Source organism: Ornithorhynchus anatinus, chromosome 8 (genome assembly GCF_004115215.2).
Source record: "Ornithorhynchus anatinus isolate Pmale09 chromosome 8, mOrnAna1.pri.v4, whole genome shotgun sequence".
NCBI lineage: Eukaryota > Metazoa > Chordata > Mammalia > Monotremata > Ornithorhynchidae > Ornithorhynchus > Ornithorhynchus anatinus.
Genome location: NC_041735.1, coordinates 8,439,336 through 8,456,873, shown reverse-complemented (window position 1 = coordinate 8,456,873; position 17,538 = coordinate 8,439,336). Strand labels below are relative to the sequence as shown.

The 17,538-nt window shown below is 49.2% G+C and overlaps 1 long non-coding RNA gene across 3 annotated transcripts in view; it reads left to right on the top strand.

Annotated features, from left to right (window-relative positions):
• The window catches only part of LOC103171049, a 147,738-nt gene extending 130,471 nt beyond the window's left edge, over positions 1 to 17,267 (top strand). For all 3 annotated transcript variants that reach the window (XR_486568.3, XR_005660294.1, XR_003761408.1), the window contains one exon: positions 16,745 to 17,267. This is a non-coding gene — a long non-coding RNA (uncharacterized LOC103171049). The remainder of the gene's footprint in view (positions 1 to 16,744) is intronic.
• The last annotated feature ends 271 nt before the right edge of the window (positions 17,268 to 17,538 follow it).

Sequence of the window (17,538 nt, the reverse complement as noted above, 5' to 3'; positions counted from 1 at the left end):
GTAAGAGCTTAACAAATGCCATCGTTATTATTATTACTACTGCTGCTATTTCTGCAGTATTTCTGTATTACTTGCACAGCTAGCAATACTACTAGTACTAGCAATCAATCTAATTTATTGAGCACTTAATGTGTGCAGAGCACTGTTCTAAGCGCTTGGGAGATTACAATATAACTGACTTGGTAGACACATTCACTGCACACTGTGAGCTTATAGTCTAGAGCTAACTATATTACTTCTAGAAACTTTTGGAGCCCGGGTTTGGGAGTCAGGCGTCGTGGGTTCTAATCCCGGCTCTGCCGCTTGCCAGCTGTACGACTTTGGGCAAGTCACTTAACTTCTCTCGACCTCAGCGACCTCATCCATAAAATGGGGATTAAAACTATGGAAAACCTGATCACCTTGTATCCCCCCAATGCCTAGAACAGTGCTTTGCTCATAGTAAGCGCTTAACAAATCCCACCATTATTATTATTATTACATTTCAGGGGTGAGAAAGTGTATTATGCAGTTGAGAAAGTGTATTATGCAGTATTCTCAAATCAGCTTCCCTGTAAAGTGAAATGCTATGCAAAAACAGAGTAAAATCATTACCAACCCCGTCATGACCCTCCTTGTTGGGAGCAACATAGCCAAGTGGGAAGAGCATTAGACTGATAGTGAGGAGACCTGGGTTCTAATCCCAGCTCCACAACTTGTCTGCTGTGTGACCTTGGGCAAGTCACTTCACTTCTCTGTGCCTCAGTTTCCTACTCTGCAAAATAGGGATTCAATACCTGTTCTCCTTCCCCTTAGGGGCTGAGAGCCCCATGTGAGTTTCTGGTCTGATTGCACTATATCTACCCCAGATCTTGGCACAGACTAAGTGCTGAACATGCTTATTGTTATTAGTGTCTTGATTAATTTATTTCATTTAAGAGAAGCAGCATGGGATAGTGGATAGTGCATGGGCCTGGGAATCAAAAGGACCTGGGTTCTAATCCCGGCTCCGCCACTAGTTTGCTGTGGGACCTTGGGCTAGTCACTTCACTTCTCTGGGCCTCTGTTCCCTCATCTGTAAAATGGGGATGAAGACTGTGAGCCCCACGTGGGACAGGGACTGTGTCCAACCCGATTAGTCTGTACGTATCCCAGGGCTTAGTTCAGTGCCTGGCACATAGTAGACACTTAGCAAAAGCTATTAAAAAGAAAATATTAAAAATCCATCACACCATATCGAATACCAAGAGGTGTTTGGACAAAGAGGCTTCGGAATGAAGAATGAGGCATTCCAGAGGCCAAAAAGTGAAAGGGGAAGATACTTTTCAGTGAGAAGCTGCAGGGGAAAAATGTCTTTCCCGACCCCCACCCTCCCACCCTGCACAGTTCAGGAAATGCAATGGGGGAAAAGAATCGAAAATAATCTCCCTCCCTCCCAAGTGCAGGCAAGTGGGTTGGAATCAGAGCTGGAAGAGCAGGCGCCCCCTGGCTCGTTGAACAACAGACCATCCCTAACTGGAGAATGGGGGAAGGTGAGAGGTTCTGGAAAGGGGCAGGATTTGATTGTCCCTCCTGGTCCCTGGCACTACTAACCCAGGGAACCCTGCCTGACTTGTTGCTCCAGTGATCTGGTCCAAGTCAACTCTATCCTTGGGCCTCCATCAACCTCAAATTGGATCCAGCCATTTCTCAAAACGGGCCACAGAGCTAAAGTGAGTTCCCCTCCTGCAGAATGACTTCCATTTTCTCACTCAAAGCCACCAAGCACAAGGCGCAGGCCAAGAATCACAGATCTCACCTGAGGAGGCCAGAGCCAGTGGACAGAATCGGCTTTTGTCTCTCCATATCCAAATCCCACTTCAGATTCCCGAAGACGGTTTCCTGGGTACCGGATGGTGCTTTTTGTGGAGCACTCAGGCCAGGTCACCAAGTAATTATTTATTATATAAACTAATTCACTCATTTATATTAATTTCTATTTCCCCCTCTAGACTGTACACTTGTTGTGGGCAGGGAAAATGTCTGTTATATTGCTATTGTATTCTCCCAACACTAGGTACAGTGCTCTGAACACACTAAGCATTCAATAAATACGATCAACTGACTGACCAAGTGCTGTTTCTGCCCCTAAACTGGAAGTTTCTTTTTCTTTCCCCCTGAATGGAATTTAAGTGCTTACTGTTTGTCAAGCACTCTTCTAAGCGCTGGGGTAGGCATTAGCTAATCGGGTTGGACCCAGTCCGTGTCCCACATGGGAGTCACAGTCTTAATCCCATTGTGCAAATGAGGTAACTGAGGCCCAGAGAAGTTATGTGACTTGCTCAGGGTCACACGGCAGACACACAGTGGAGCCAGGATTAGAATACAGGTCTTTCTGAGTCCCAGGCCCATGCTCAACCCACTAGGCCATGCTGCTTCTCACAGTGCTTGTGGTATTGTATTCTCCCAAGTGCTCAGTATTGTGCCCTGCAGAAGGTAAGTGCTCAGTAAGTACCACTGATTGATTGATTGATTGATGAATGGAGTGGGCTCTTTGCCTTACTCTATGACAACATGCTTGTTATCATCTGACTTTTGGGAATCATCCACTCCCCAGATGACTTTTCCAAAGCCAGAGAATGAATGTACAACTGATCACCTGCTCACCAAGGCATAAAATAACATCACTAACTAGCAAAGGGGATAGGTAGAGTTTCTCCTCTCTTTCCAGTCAGTCAATCAGTCGTATTCATTGAGTGCTTACTCTGTGCAGAGCACTGTACTAAGCACTTGAGAGAATGTGATACAACAATAAACAGACACATTCCCTGCCCACAATGAGTTTACAGTCTAGCGGGGGAGATCCTCTCTTCTTTCCCATTACACCCCAGCTCACACTCCTCATTTCTCTCAAGCCAACATCCTCACTGTGCCTCGTTCTCATCTCTAATGATTAGTAATAATTTTGGTATTTAGTAAGCACTTACTATGTGCCAAGCGCTATTCTAAGCTTTGGGGTAGATACAAGGCAGTCAGGTTGGACACAATCCCTGTCCCATGTGGGGTTCACAGTCTTAATCCCCACTTTACAGATGAAGTAAGTGAGGCCCAGAGAAGTGAAGTGACTTGCCCAAGATCACACAGCAGACAAGTGGCAGAGCCGGGATTAAGAACCCACACCCTCTGACTCCCAAACCCGTGCTCTGGCCACTAGGCCAGGCTACTTCCCAGTGAAGCAATCTCTCTCACCAATTACCCACTGCTACAGCCCTCCCTGCGGCCTGAAGCTCTCTCCCCTTTCATATCCAACAGACCATTGGCTTTCCCTATCTTCAAAGCCATTCTGAGATCACACCTCCTCCAGGAGGCCTTCCCCAATTAATTCTAAGCTCCCCACTTTATAACCCCCAACTACTGCTCCAACCATTCCAGGACACCAAAACACTACAGTTGCCACAACCCCCATAGCTCTTATATATGTAGCTTAGATCTTATATTCTCTTTTACTTCCTCCTGCAATTCAATTTGGGAAGCAACGTGGCCTAATGGAAAGGGTATGGCTCTGGGAGTCAGGGGACCTGGGTTTTAATTTCCACTCTGTCATTTGTCTGTGTGTCACCTTGGACAAATCACTTTAATTACTCTGTGCCTCCATTCCCTCATCTGTACAATGGGGATTAATGCTGTGAGCCCCACATGGGACATGGACTGTGTCCAACTGGATGATTTTATATTTACCCCTAAACTTTGTACAGTACCTGGAACATAGTAAGCGTTTAATAAATACCATTAAAAAACAAAACAACAAAAAAACTTCATTAGATTGGAAAGTCCTTGAGGGTAGGTCTGTGTCTTCTACTTTCATTTCCCTCCCCCAACGGTCTAATGCGGTGCTGCAAACATAATAGAGGCTCAGTACATAATGATGACGAAAACTGCCAAGAGCAATAGTTTCCAACCAATGAGTCGCAGCTCACTGGTGACACTTGGTACATTTCCTGTCAACGGCCAAGAATTTTGGGGTGTACATGCCTGGCTGCTCTTTCCCACACACTCAGTCAAATCAAAGGTGGTGGCATGCCAAAGGAGGGACCTTGTGGTATGTCAGGAACACTTTGCCCTTCCGGTTTCTAGGGATGACTGGCTGAGATGAGGCACAGTGCTCCATGATCTTTGCTCAGAGAGCACCTGCCTTAGATTATCCCCTGTGGGAGCCAGAGATGGGATCTGCTGCACAATCTTTGGTTGTACCGGTTGTGAGCTCTGCCCCAGCAACCCCTGTCCCCCTCAGAGTCTGTCTGAACCTCCAGGGTCCCTTGGAATTCCGCACCATTTCTTGGGAAGCAGAGATCAGGAATGAGAGACTATTGGACTGTTTCGGTGCCACTGACATGAACGTCCGAAGCAAATGGAGCTGCAGTGTCCTGTTTATGCTTTGTGGTCTTGTGAGTAACAGAGTGGAAAAAAACAAGAATGAAAAGATAACAATTACAAATAAATTAAATCAAATAAACCAATGACTCATTTATAGAACAGTAAAAACAAAAAACAAGCGGCTTTCGGGCACAATGAGGGCAGAAAAAATTTAAATTATAAAAAAGACCACAGGTTTAATTGTATAGATAATCCGCGACTAGAAGACAATTAGACAGAGGGACTAAAGATGTGGAAGGGAAAGTCCTCTGGTCCCAGCCAGGCAAGGCGGGAACTGTGAGAACCACAGAGGAAATAACCAGGGAGTAATAATGATATTTTTTTTTATAGAATTTGTTAAGTACTTACTAAGTGACAGGCACAGTACTAAACACTGAGGTAGTTGTAAACTAGTCAGACATAGTGCTCACAGTCTTAATCCCCATTTTACAGATGAGGTAACTGGGGCACAGAGGTTAAGTGACTTGTCCAAGGTCACACAGCAGACATATGGCTGAGCCGGGATTAGAACCCAGGGTCTTCTGATTCCGAGGTCCGTGAGCTATCCACTAGGCCACACTGGTGGTAGTGGGATTTATTCAACACTTACAATGGGCAGGACACGTACTGAGCTCAGGGGAGAAATACGAAGATAATAGATTCAGACATTCTGCTCATATAAGGAGAACTCCTTCACAGACTCACACACACACACACACACACACACACACACACACACACACATTCACCCACTGTGGGAATAATTGGATAACATCAACAACTTCAACAAGTCAACACTCTTCCTAATAACTTCAGCAGCACTCCACCCTCTAAACTGTAAGCCCCTTGAGGGTAGGGATCATGTCTACCAACTCTATCATATTGCATATCATCTGCAAAATGGGGATTAAATCATTAAATCCTACTTAGATTGCAAGCCCCATTTGGGACAAGGATTGTGTCCAACCTGATTATCTTATGTCTACCCCAGCACTTAGTACAGTGCTTGGCACAAAGTTAGCAATTAAGAGAAGCACCACTGAAAAGAAAATCCCCAGCTCCCCTCACTGTCTCCCTCCCTAACCTTTGGTATTGAACTGGTAGGCGACACTGGAACCCTTAGTCAAGAACTTTCCAAAGTTTCTCCACCACCTCCTCCTCCTCCTCACTGTTGTACTCCGCCCTCCTTCTTTCCCCTGCTTCCCAACTGTTTCTCAAGAGATCTCCCACCTACTCTCTAAATTCACCTCTTCTACCTGACCTATCACCTCTCACTTCCTAAAAACACCTGCCTTGCGCCTTCTCCCTTCCCTCTCTGCTCCTTGGTTTGAGTTCCGCTATTCCAGGGCCGTTTTGCTTCCAAGGTCAGGAGGCTGATTTCTCATTTCTTCTCCACCCTTGGTGCCCTCTCTCCTACTAAATTGTGCTAAAATCACAGCTCCTCCAAGAGGCCTTCCCCAGCTAAGCCCTTAACTTCCCAGTCTTAGCTCTCCCTTCTGCATCGGCTAGGCATGTGGATCTGTTCCCCTTAAGAACTTGAAAGTCACCCCTCCTCCAGCCCCACAGAATTTATATTCATACCCATCTGTAATTTATATTAATGTCAGTCTCTCCCTTTAGTCTGTAAGCTCCTTGTGGGCTGGGATTGTCTATACCCACTCTGTTGTATAGTGCTCTTCAAAGCACTTAATGCAGTACTCTGCATATAGTAAGTGATCAATAAATTTATTTTGATTGACTGATTGATTGCTTCTCCCCTTCCTCTCCCTTATGTCTTTTTCCCATCCCCTTTTTCCTCCCTTGTCCCCTTTCCTCCTGTCCCCTCTCTCCTCCCCCATCCTCTCTCCTCGTCTCCTCTTTCCTCCCCTGTCTCTTCTTTCCTCCTCCAGTCTCCTCTCTTCTCTCCTCTATCTGTCCTCTCTCCTCTTCTGTCCCCTCTCCTCCTGTCTCTTTTCCCCTCCCCTGTCATGTCCTCCACCCATCCTCTTTCCTCCATCCTCTCTCCTTCCCTGTTCCCTCTCTTCTCCCTCTTCTCTCCTCTCCTCCCCCATCTTCTCTCCTCCACATCTTCTCTTTCCTCCCTTGTCTCTTCTCTCCTCCTCCTGTCTCCTCTCTTCTCCACTCTCTCTGTCCTCTTTCCTCCCCGACCCCTCTCCTGCTGTCTTCTCTCCTCCCCTATCAAGTCTTCCACTTGTCCTTTCTTCTCACATTCTCTCTGCTCCCGTTTCTTTTCTCCTCCTCCTGTCTCCTCTCTTCTCCACTCCATCTATCCTCTCTCCTCACCTGTCTTCTCTCCTTCTTTTTCTTCTCTCCTCCACTGTCATGTCCTCCACCCATCCTCTCTCCCCATCCTCTCTCCTCCCCCTTCTCTCCTCTCCTGTGCTCTCTTTTCTCCCTTGTCTCTTCTCTCCTCCCGTGTCTCCTCTCTCGTTCCATCTCCTCTCTCCTCCCCCTTCCTTTCTCCTCCCCTTCTCCTCTTTCCTCCTGTTTCCTTTCTCCTCCCCCTTCCTCTCTCCTCTATCTTCTCTTTCCTCCCCTGTCTCCTTTTCTCCTGTTTCCTCTTTCTTCCCCAATTCTCTCTCCTCCCCCTGTATCCTTTCTCCTTCCATCTCCTCTCTTCTCCTCCTGTCCTCTCTCTTACCTTGTCCTCTCCCTCTCCAGAGTGGAGCCACGTTTTCCCATAAATGCCAGAGTGACGGGAGCTTTCCGGGCAGTGAGCAGCAGGTGTCTGGTGCTGTGCCCAAGCTGTCCCTCTCACTTTTTGGGTGACCTCTCAGCTCCGACCTGGAAAGACCTCTGGATTGGCACTTTGTGAACCCCGGAGTCCAGAAGAAAGAATACTGAGCTGCAAATGGGAATAGAGGGAACTGACTTACTGGGTGACCTCAGACCAAACACTAAACGTCTCTGTGCCTCATCTTTCCCATTGAGAAGACAAATGTGCCAATGAGTGGGAAATAGCTTAAACTTTTCAGCTGCTCAGTGAAAGGGAGAAGAACAATTCAAGGTTGCTCTTTTTTCTCCTATGGTCCATCTAGACTGTAGCTGTCCCTCTAGTCTATAATCTTTCTGTGGACAGGGAATGTGTCAACCAACTTTGTTGTACTGCACTCTCCCAGCCTCTTAGTACAGTGTTCTGCACACAGTAAGTGCTCAATCAATGCCCCTGATTGCTTGATTGATTGAGCCCTCCCCTTGGTGATTCAACAATCTGAATGAATGGCAGAAAGTCAGCTCTCATCAGTGTCCTGCGTCGGACTTGCTTTCACCTTCTTCACCTCCGGGGAAGACTTTATTTAGCTTCTTTATTCAGAGCAGTGAGGCCTCGTGGAAAGAGCACAAGACTGGGAGTTAGGACGTCTGGGTTCTAATCCCTGCTCTGTCCCTGGACTGCTGTGTGACCTTGGGTAATCACTTAACCTCCTTGGGCCTTGGTTTCCTCATCTGTAAACAGGGGTACAAAATACCTGTTGTCCCTCCCCCTTAGACGGTAAACCTCATGGGGGACAGGGACTGGATCTAGTCTGATGATCTTGCATCTCTCTCAGCGCTCAGCCCAGTGCTTGGCTCATAATATGTCCTTCACACATACCACGGTTATTATTAGATGATCCCTCCGAGTCTGTGGGACCTGAGATTCCCCTCATCTGGCCAGTGTTCTGCGTAGCCCCCTGCCAGGGCAGTTATACAACGATCCCAGGCGCATTGCATAAGTGGTGTCTGAGTCACATGGGCATCCATCTCCTACCCCTAGGTCCCCTCCCCATGAGGAACCTAAAGTTCCTTAAAAAGCCTTGGCTCCATTAGCCACTGCAAAATGTCCTCTTTATCCTCTGCCCGACTCCAAGAGACTCCGGGGCCAGGGGCTGTTTGGCCGGGGGACCCTTGGGTGTCACGGGATCCTCCCAGCAGCCTCGGCACTGAGCTGTGTGAGCATGATACCTGCACCCCCACCACCCAGTCAATGGCTCACCTCCGCTCCTTGTGAGTTTGTGTCGAAGGCATTAACTGGGCCTTTTAGGCACTGGGTTTGGGTGAGCCAGAAAGACCTTCGGTGGTGACATCGTCCACCTCCTCCTCCTCTTTCTCCTCCATTACTTTCCCACTGTCTTGGGCACTGAGCCCGAAAGATCATGTTTATCCACTCTCTCGCCTCTTCAGAGATCCATCTGTCAGACCCAAATTATGGAATCACAAAGACGTAAAGGATCCTGCAAGGTCATCTGGACCAGCCCCGTCTCCCAGTGCGTGAATGTCTCAGTGTGCTCCAGTCCAGGTGGTTTATTCCTTCCTTTGGGAGCACTCTTCTGAGAGAAGCACTCAGGACACTGCTAGCTAACTGATCAGTGATCCAAGAGGCTCAGAAAGGGGACCAGTGTCCAGACGCCTGAGAGATCCTGGAGTGGGAGCAAGGACTGTCAATGGTCTGGTTTGGAGGGGTGGGGGAGGCGGGCACAGTCTGAGATTTGCAAAGAAACTCCAGCCACCATGCCAACCAGCCAGGAAGCCAGGTGGAATGTCTGCCATGGCCTTCTGCCTCCCTTAAACAGCTTGGGTTGGTAGCTGGCAGCCACCAGCCTCCTGCTTAATAAACCCTCGGAGATTAGAAATCACAGTAACAGCTAAGAAGCTGACCCGGCCAGGACACAGAACACTAGCCTGGATGTCAGAACATCTGGGTCCAATTTCCATCTCTGCCAGTGCTCCATGGGGGGCACTGCGAAACAGAGAAGCAGCATGGCCCAATGGAAAGAGCACCAGCCTGGGTGCCAAGGGAGCTGGGTTCTAATCCTGACTTTGAGGAAAAAGCACAGGCTTGGGAGTCAGAGGACGGCATTCTAATCCCGGCTCTGCCACTGGTCAGCTGTGTGACTTTGGGCAAGTCACTTAACTTCTCTGTGCCTCAGTTCCCTCACCTGTAAAATGGGGATTAAGACTGTGAGCCCCATCTGGGACAACCTGATAACCTTGTATCTCCCCTAGCGCTTAGACCCGTGCTTGGTAAATTGTAAGCGCTTAACAAATACCATTATTATTATTATTATTATTACTGCTCACTGAGTGACCTCAGGGAAGTCAATAAATCTCTCTACGCTTCAGTCTCCTCATCTGCCAAATGTGGATTCAATATTTGTACTCCCTCCCACTTAGACTGCACTTGGGAAAGCATGTTGTGTCCAATATGCTAATACTGTATCTACCCTAGTGCTGGGCACATAGTAGTAAGTGCTCCTCTTTGTGGGCAAGGAATGAGTCTGTTTATTGTTATATTGCACTCTTCCAAACAGTACAGTGCTCTGCACACAATACGTGCTCAATAAATATGACTGAATGAATGAATGAATGCTTAACAAATGCCACAATGATTATCTGAGCTTCCCCATCCACAAAACAGGAAGAGATGGTCCCCCTTTAGGAGGTAGTATTTTGGGGGGGGGGGCGGGAACCTCTCAGGGAAATGGGCCAGAGAATCTCCATGGGGAGACTGGGCTGGGTGTGGGAGTGGGGAGTGGAGAATGATTGTTCCATAAATTCCATGGGTCTAGGAGAGAGGTGTTCCATGTTCCATGATGGGGGAACATTGGACCTGAAAAAGGGGGCAGATCAGGGATGTTGTGCCCACCCCTTACCTTTCCACCAAACCTTGGACCAACTCTCCGGGCCTGTATCCAGCCCCCATTTCCTTCCCCGAGCCTCCGCTGCCAGATGGCTGAACATCACTTTAGTCAATCCAACCCGGGAAGATTCTCTCGAGTTTTTATGGAACGGATGCTGTTTGGCAGCTCTGAGACATGGGACTGGGCCGGGCTTTCCTGGGCCTGGGACCAAGACCTGAATTTCTGATTTTGCATTTCAGGCTAATTCCATTTTCCCGGGGAGCTTTAAATGTTACTTGTTAAGTGCTTATTACGTGCCTAGAACTGTTCTAAGATAATAGTGCATCAGGTTGGATAAGGGCCCTGTCCCGTGTGGGGCTTGCACTCTAAATCCCCATTTTACAGATGAGGTAACTGAAGCACAGAGAAGTTAAATGACTTACCCAAGATCACATGGCAGACATGTGGAGGAGTCGGGAATAGAACCCAAGTCCTTCTGACTCCCAAGCCTGGGCTCTATTCACTAAGCCATGCTGCTTCTCATTTTCTTAAATGAACACCAAATGCCCAGGAAAGGCCCATGGCCAGGCAAAGGAAACCCACCATGGAAGGGAGCAGGACTACTCCGCGAGACTCAATCGATCAGTCAATCGCTGAGTGCTTACTCTGTGCAGAGCACTGTACTAAGCACTGAGGAGAGTACAAAGCAACAGAGTTGGTGCCCACCCCTTACATTCCTAAACTTACTTTGTCTAAATTTACAGTCTAGAGGGGGAGACGGTTCTCAATAGAAATAAATAAATTATGGATATGGACGTAAGGGCTGTGGGGCTGAGGGAGGGGTAAATAAAGGGTGCAAATCCAAGTGCAAGAGTGATGTAGAAGGGAGTGGGAGAAGAGGAAATGAGAGCTCAGTCCGGGAAGGCCTCTTGGAGGAGATGTGCTTTTAATAAGGCTCTGAGGGTGGGGAGAGTGATCGTCTGTCGGATATGAAGAGGGAGGGCGTTCCAGGCCAGAGGCAGTTTATAGGCAAGCTGTCAGCAGAGAGATAGATGAGATTGAGGGACAGGAGTAGTTTGGCATTAGAGGAGCAAAGTGTGTGGGTTGGATTGAAGTAGGAAAGCTTTGAGGTGAGGTAGGAGAGGGCAAGGTGATTAACTGTTTGAAAGCCAGCGGTAAGGACTCCTTCCTCATCGCTGACCCCTCAGGCTTCTGTCCCTCCGCCAGTTCGGAGTCCGTTCTGTGACAAATCTTAAGAGGAGGAGCCTTTGCCTGCTGCCCCACTGTGGGTATAAACCATCCCTGAAGGAGCACACCCACAGGTGGCCTGGTGGCATTGGTCTACTGGTCTGCTTCACACCGAAGCAGCGTGGCTCAGTGGAAAGAGCAGGGGCTTAGGAATCAGAAGTCATGGGTTCTAATCCCGGCTCCACCACCTGTCAGCTGTGTGACTGTGGGCAAGTCACTTGACTTCTCGGTGCCTCAGTTACCTCATCTGTAAAATGGAGAGTAAGACCTTCAGCCCCACATGGGACAACCTGATTTACCCTGTATCTGCCCCAGCACTTAAACAGTGCTTGGCACATAGTAAGTGCTTAACAAATACCAACATAATTATTATTATTATTCCCCCCGCCCAACCCCTTCCAACAACATCCAACCCTTTCCTGGAGATGATCCAGATGCTGGTGGGGGGGTGCGCTGGTGGGCTGGACAGCTGCCCACCCCCCGTGACCCGAGGGAACCATGAGGAGAAGCAGCGTGGCCTTGCAGATAGAGCACAGGCCTGTAAGTCAGAAAGACCTGGGTTCTAATGCCGATTCTGCCACTCATCTGCTGTGTGACCTTAGGCAAGTCATTTCACTTCTCTGGGCCTCAGTTCTTTCATCTGCCAAATGGGGATTAAGACTGTGAACCCCAAGTGGGACATGGCACAAAGTAAGTGCTTAACAAATGCCGTAAAAAATAACCTGGACGCAGCCTTCTAGCCCTGCTGCCCTCAGGAGTTCTAGGGAACCCCTCAAGGGCTTCCAGGGACCACCAGGGACTTCTAGGGTCAGGGAGAGATTCCAGAGAGTATGATGGAGCGGTTGGCTCAGTGCTGCCAGGACCCAAGGATAAAGTTCAACACTATTTGGGGATGCTTAGGGAGAGATGTCTGCTCTCGTTCTCAGGGAGCCCATTTCAGTCACCCAGATCTTTACTGAGCCTAATAACTGTGCTATTTGTTACATGTTGACTCTGTGCCAAACACTGGGGAAGATGCAATATGATCAGATCAGGCCTTGTCCCGATCCCCCATGGGACTACTCTCCCACTCACTTCACTTCTGTAGACTTCAGCTACTTTATCTGGAAAAATGGGGATTAAGACTGTGGGACATGTGGGACAGGAACTGTGTGCAACCTGATTGTCTTGTATCTTCTCCAGTGCTTAGAATAAAGCTTGGCACATAGTAAACACCTAACAAATACCATTATTATTATTTCATTATTATCAAGGGGCAGGGATAGCTGGTATTGAACCCCCGTTTTCCAGCTGAGGAAACTGAGGCACATAGAAATGAAGTGACTTGCCAAAGGCCACATTGCGAGCAAGTGGCAAGGCTGGTCACTTCTCTGACTCCAAGTCCTTTAACACACTGCACCCTACGGGCAAAGGGTCACGTAAGTACTAGTCGTAACTAGCGTGGTAGTATTCCCACAGCTTTGGCGACAAATGGGTTAACCTGCCCCGGGAGCTGATCGTTTCCTCCCGTAGGAAGCCAGCCAGGCCCTGAGCAGAGCTGCCCAGCCACCCCGCCCCTGCTATGTCCTGCCTGCTGCCCCCAGCTAGGGTGACCGTCCCTCGGGCCAAGCATCCCAGGAAAAGAGAAACATCATGTGTTCCCATGGGCAGGACACAGAGTCCCTGAGATGAGGCCCCTCAGAATAGTAAGCGGAGGGAGCCATGCCCACAGAAATGCCAGGGGCGGGGCAGGGCAGGGCAGGGCAAGGGAGGGGACGGAGCATTGCCAGGTCAGGAGGAGCCGGGGGAAGGCACCGGGGCTTCTTCGGGTCAGTACAGAAATGCCTGGAAGGGGCTCACCTGCTGGAGTCACGGCAGGGGGAGAGGGGAAGGGCTGCGGCCCAAGGGGGTGGGAGTGGAGGTTGTCAGGGGGAGGAAGAGGACGAGGATGAGGTCGAGGAGGAGGAGGAGGTGGTGGGAGAGGCGGGAAAGCAGCATTAAACCTCGGCATGAGGAAGCACTCCAGAGGGAAGGCACCCTCAGAAGGGAACGGACAGGGAGGAATTGAATTCCAACCTAGATTCAGAGAGGATGTTAGCCTTGTAGGTGGGTGGGGTGTGTGTGTGTGTGTGGTGTGTATATGTGCTGTGTGTGTATTGCGTGTAGTGGGTGGGTGTATGTGTGGTGTGTGTGAATGGTATAGGTAGTGTTCTGTACAGTGTGTGTGGTTTGTGTGCGATGTGTTTGGTATATTTGTGGTGTGTGTGTGTGTCTGAAGGGTGTGGTGTGTGTGTAAGATGTGTGTGGTATGTATGTGGATTTTGTCTGTGGGGGTGAGTGTGTGTGTGGGGGGGGGGGGTGAGTGTGTGTTTGTGGGGCGGTGTTCAGGGTGTTGCTAGAGTGGCCCCAGCCCACAGCTAGGAGCACAAGGGTCCCAGCTCCCAGCCTGTTCCGTGTCAGGACTCACTGTGACCCCCGACCTGTTCTGGTTTGGCGGAGACAGGGAGAATGGGACCAGAGCTGGAGCCAGTGTGGGAGCCAGTGCTGCGGTCAGGCGGGCCTCAAGGATACAGGTCCAGAATGGCTCTATGAGGATGATATTTGTGAGCATCTGTGGAACACACATGTGGCTACATCTTGGTCTTTGGATGGGGGTTGGGGGCTCAGGTGTATGTTTGCAGGTTGTGGGAAAGGAGGTCTGTGTGCTATGCGTTTGTGCCAAGGGCCAAGGAGTTGCCCAGGCACCCATCTGGGTTCGGGGGCAAAGAGAGAGAGCAGGAGCTCTGCGCCCCTGTCAGACTGCCCAGAGTCACGCCTCATTAGCAGTTGGCATTGCTCGGAATGTCTCTTTTCCGTTCTGGGAGGATGTTCCCGATTGCCCATCTCAGTTCCATGCTCTGGCCTTGGAGTTCTCTGCCAGAAAGCGGTTCAGTGTCAGTTGTGCCCAGGGCCCTGTGTGCCCAGGGTTCCAAGTTCCCAGTATCTTGTGTGCCCAGGATCCCATGTGCCTATTATCCTATGTGATCAGTGTTCTGTGTGCCCAGTGTCCTGTGTGATCAAGATCCTGTGTGCTCAGTGCCCTCTGTGTCTAGTGTCCTGTGTGCCCATTGTCCTGTGTGCCCAGCATCCTGTATGTCCAGGGTCCCATGTGCCCAGTGTCCCGTGTATCCTGTGTCCCGTGTGCCTGGTGTCCTGTATACCCAGTGTCCCGTGTGCTCAGTGCCCCATGTGCCCATGCTCCTTATGCCCAGGGTGCCATGTGCCCAGTGTCTCATGTGCCCATTTATCCAGGGTGCCCCATATACTATATGCCCGGTGTCCCTTGTGCCCAGCTCATTTGTAGACTCTGGCTCAGGAGTTCTCTGCCAGCAGGGAGCTCAGACTCAGGGAGGCAGCAGAGGAGATGAGACTTTCTCGGCTGCCTCCATCTCAGACCAGGGCTGATCCAAAGGGCATGTCAGGAAGGGGCCTGACTGTATGGGGGTGGGGGGGTGAAGGGGGCCGGGCGAAGACAAGCAAGACCCCAGAGCCACAAGGACTCCAGGAGGCCCGATCACAAAGCAAGCCTTAAACCCCTTTAAGGCAGGGGTCCCGTTGCAGGCCAGGGGTCTAGCTCCCCAATTATCTCACTGCCCGCCTGAGCCAAACTCAAGTATTGCCTTCAGACCCTTGTTTTCCTTGTCCGGGGAGCTGGAGCTCAGGCCTGGAATGGAAGGGTGTCTGCCTGGGAGCAATGGACGCCTCAGCCCAGCCTGGGCCCCTGAGGGGAAGGAGGGAGCGGAGATCCCTCCCTCTCTTGTGGAAGGTTCAATCGGGTGGAGCAGAGGGCTGCCTAATCAATAGATCCAGGGCATTCATTGAGTGCTTACTGTGTGTCGCGTGGCCTACTGGAAAGAGGTAGAGAAGCAGCATGGCTTAGTGGAAAGAGCACAGTCTTGGGAGTCAGAGGTTGTGGGTTCTAATTCCTGCTCCGCCACTTATTCATTCATTCATTCAATCGTATTTATTGAGCGCTTACTGTGCGCAGAGCACTGTACTAAGCTCTTGAAATGTACAATTTGGCAACAGATAGAGACAATCCCTGCCCAAAACGGGCTCGCCAGCTGTGTGACTTTGGACAAGTTGCTTAACTTCTCTGTGCCTCAGTTACCTCATCTTTAAAATGGGGATTAAGACTGTAAGCCCCACATAGGAAAAACTGATTGCCTTGTATCTACCTCAGCATTTGGAACAGTGTCTGGCACATAGTAAGCGCTTAACAAATACTATCATTATTATCATTAGTATTAGGAGAATCTCAACACCTGGGTTCTAATCCCGCCTCTGCCACTTGCTGGTGTGACCTTGGGCAACTCACTTTCTCTGTGCCTAATTTCCTCATCTGTAAAATGGGGATCCAATACCTGTTCTCTTTCCTTCATAGACTGTGAGTCCCATGTGTCCAACCTGATTATCCTGTATCTACCCCAAGTTGGCACAGACTAAGTGCTTAACAAACACCACAATTACTATTATTATCATGAATTAAGTGCTTGGAGTGTACAATATAAGAGGGTTGGTAGACACACCCCCTGACTTCAAGGAGCTTCCAATCTGCAGGATTTGTTGCGTGAACTGAAGGTAAGCAGGGCTGGGAGAGAAACAGGGGAAGGATGTCAACGTAATCAAATCCAATTCAACAGAAGGAGGCAGGATCCCTGTCCTATGAGCAGCACCTGGAGAATTGGGGCTGGAAAACTGGACTCCTGGCTTCAGTAGCCAGTCTGTTCCTGAAAACCAGGAGCCCTCAATCAACAACTAATAATAAAAAGCATCCATCAAGTGCTTAGCATGTGCAAAGGCACTGTATGGAAAGGATTCATGGATGTCAATTCCACAAGGGGCTCACAGGAAGTAAAGAGATGGAGGGGGAGAGGAAGAGAGAGAGAGCGAGAGAGAGACAGAGAGACAGAGGGACAAGGAGACAGAGAGAACCAGCCAAAATGAGCAGATCACTATCAGCATTAGCAATAACAGCTGATTAATTGGCTAGGAGATGATCTGTGATCTGTTCCTCACTACTTCAATCTCAGCCACACTGGTCCATACATCCAGCATTGTGAATAATAATAATAATAATACTAGTAGTAATAATAATGATATCTGCTAAATGCTTACTATATGCCAAGCACTATTCTAAGCATTGGGGTAGATGTGAGATAATCAGGTTGGACTCAGTCCTTGTCCCACACAGGGCTCACACTCTTATCCCCATTTTACAGATGATGTAATTGAGGCATAGAGAAATGAAGTAACTTGCCCAAAGTCACACAGCAGACAACTGGTGGAGCTGGAATTAGAACCCAGGTCCTTCTGCCTCCCAGGCCAGTGCTCTATCCACTAAGCCACGCTGCTTCTCCTTCCAGAGGCTTCCACCAGGCCCGTGTTTCCGTGGTGAGGCTGGGCAGGGCATTCTGGCTGGGCGGGCTGTCCCCTTGTGACCCCTGTATGAACCCTCCCCCCCCCCCCCTTCCAGGAGTGCTCAAAGCTGATTATTCCTCTTTTTACAGGAGGAAGCTGTCCCAGTTACCACCCAAACCCTTCCTCGGGCTCAATTTGAGGAGAAAGATCTCAGAAAATTACTTTGCTGGTGAGTTGAAGAGCCACTTCCTAATTTGGGACCTAGAGACATGTGGCCTCAGTCCCGTCACATTCGGAACGGAGCAATATCCAGGACTCTGCGTTCACTGGTGCTGGTCAGTGCCCTTTGGAATCCTTGATCCCAATCCCAGGGTGGCTCCACAACCACTCCGTGGAGGAGGTTGGGCGGGGGAAGGTCAGCCATTTGTCCAAAGACATATTACACCGCATGTTTGAGGCATGAAGCAATGTCTCTCTGTAACCCCGAAGCACTCTCCGGCAAGGGTCAGTTTCCCTGAAGAAGTGGAGACTCATCACTTTCACCACCAATTTGGATTTATTACCGAATATTCTATAATGCACTTCCCATGCATCCGGTCCCTACCTTCTGGGCACTTGCAGTCTAGAGCAGGCAACCCTGAAAGGGATAAATAAAATTTATCATTCAATCGATAGTATTTATTGAGTGTTTCCTCTGTGCAGGCCACTGTACTAAGCCCTTGGGAGAGTTCAGTAGACTTTGTAGACATGAGCCAATTAATCTGTGGTATTTTTTTAGAATGCCTATTCTATGCAGAGCACCGGACTAAACACTTGAGAGTTCGATAGAGTTGCTAGTTTATAATCTGGAAGGGGAGACAGACATTAAAATAAATTACAGATAATTATAAAAATGGTAAAGGTAGTAATAATACAGATGGGAAAAACTGAAGTATAAGGATGT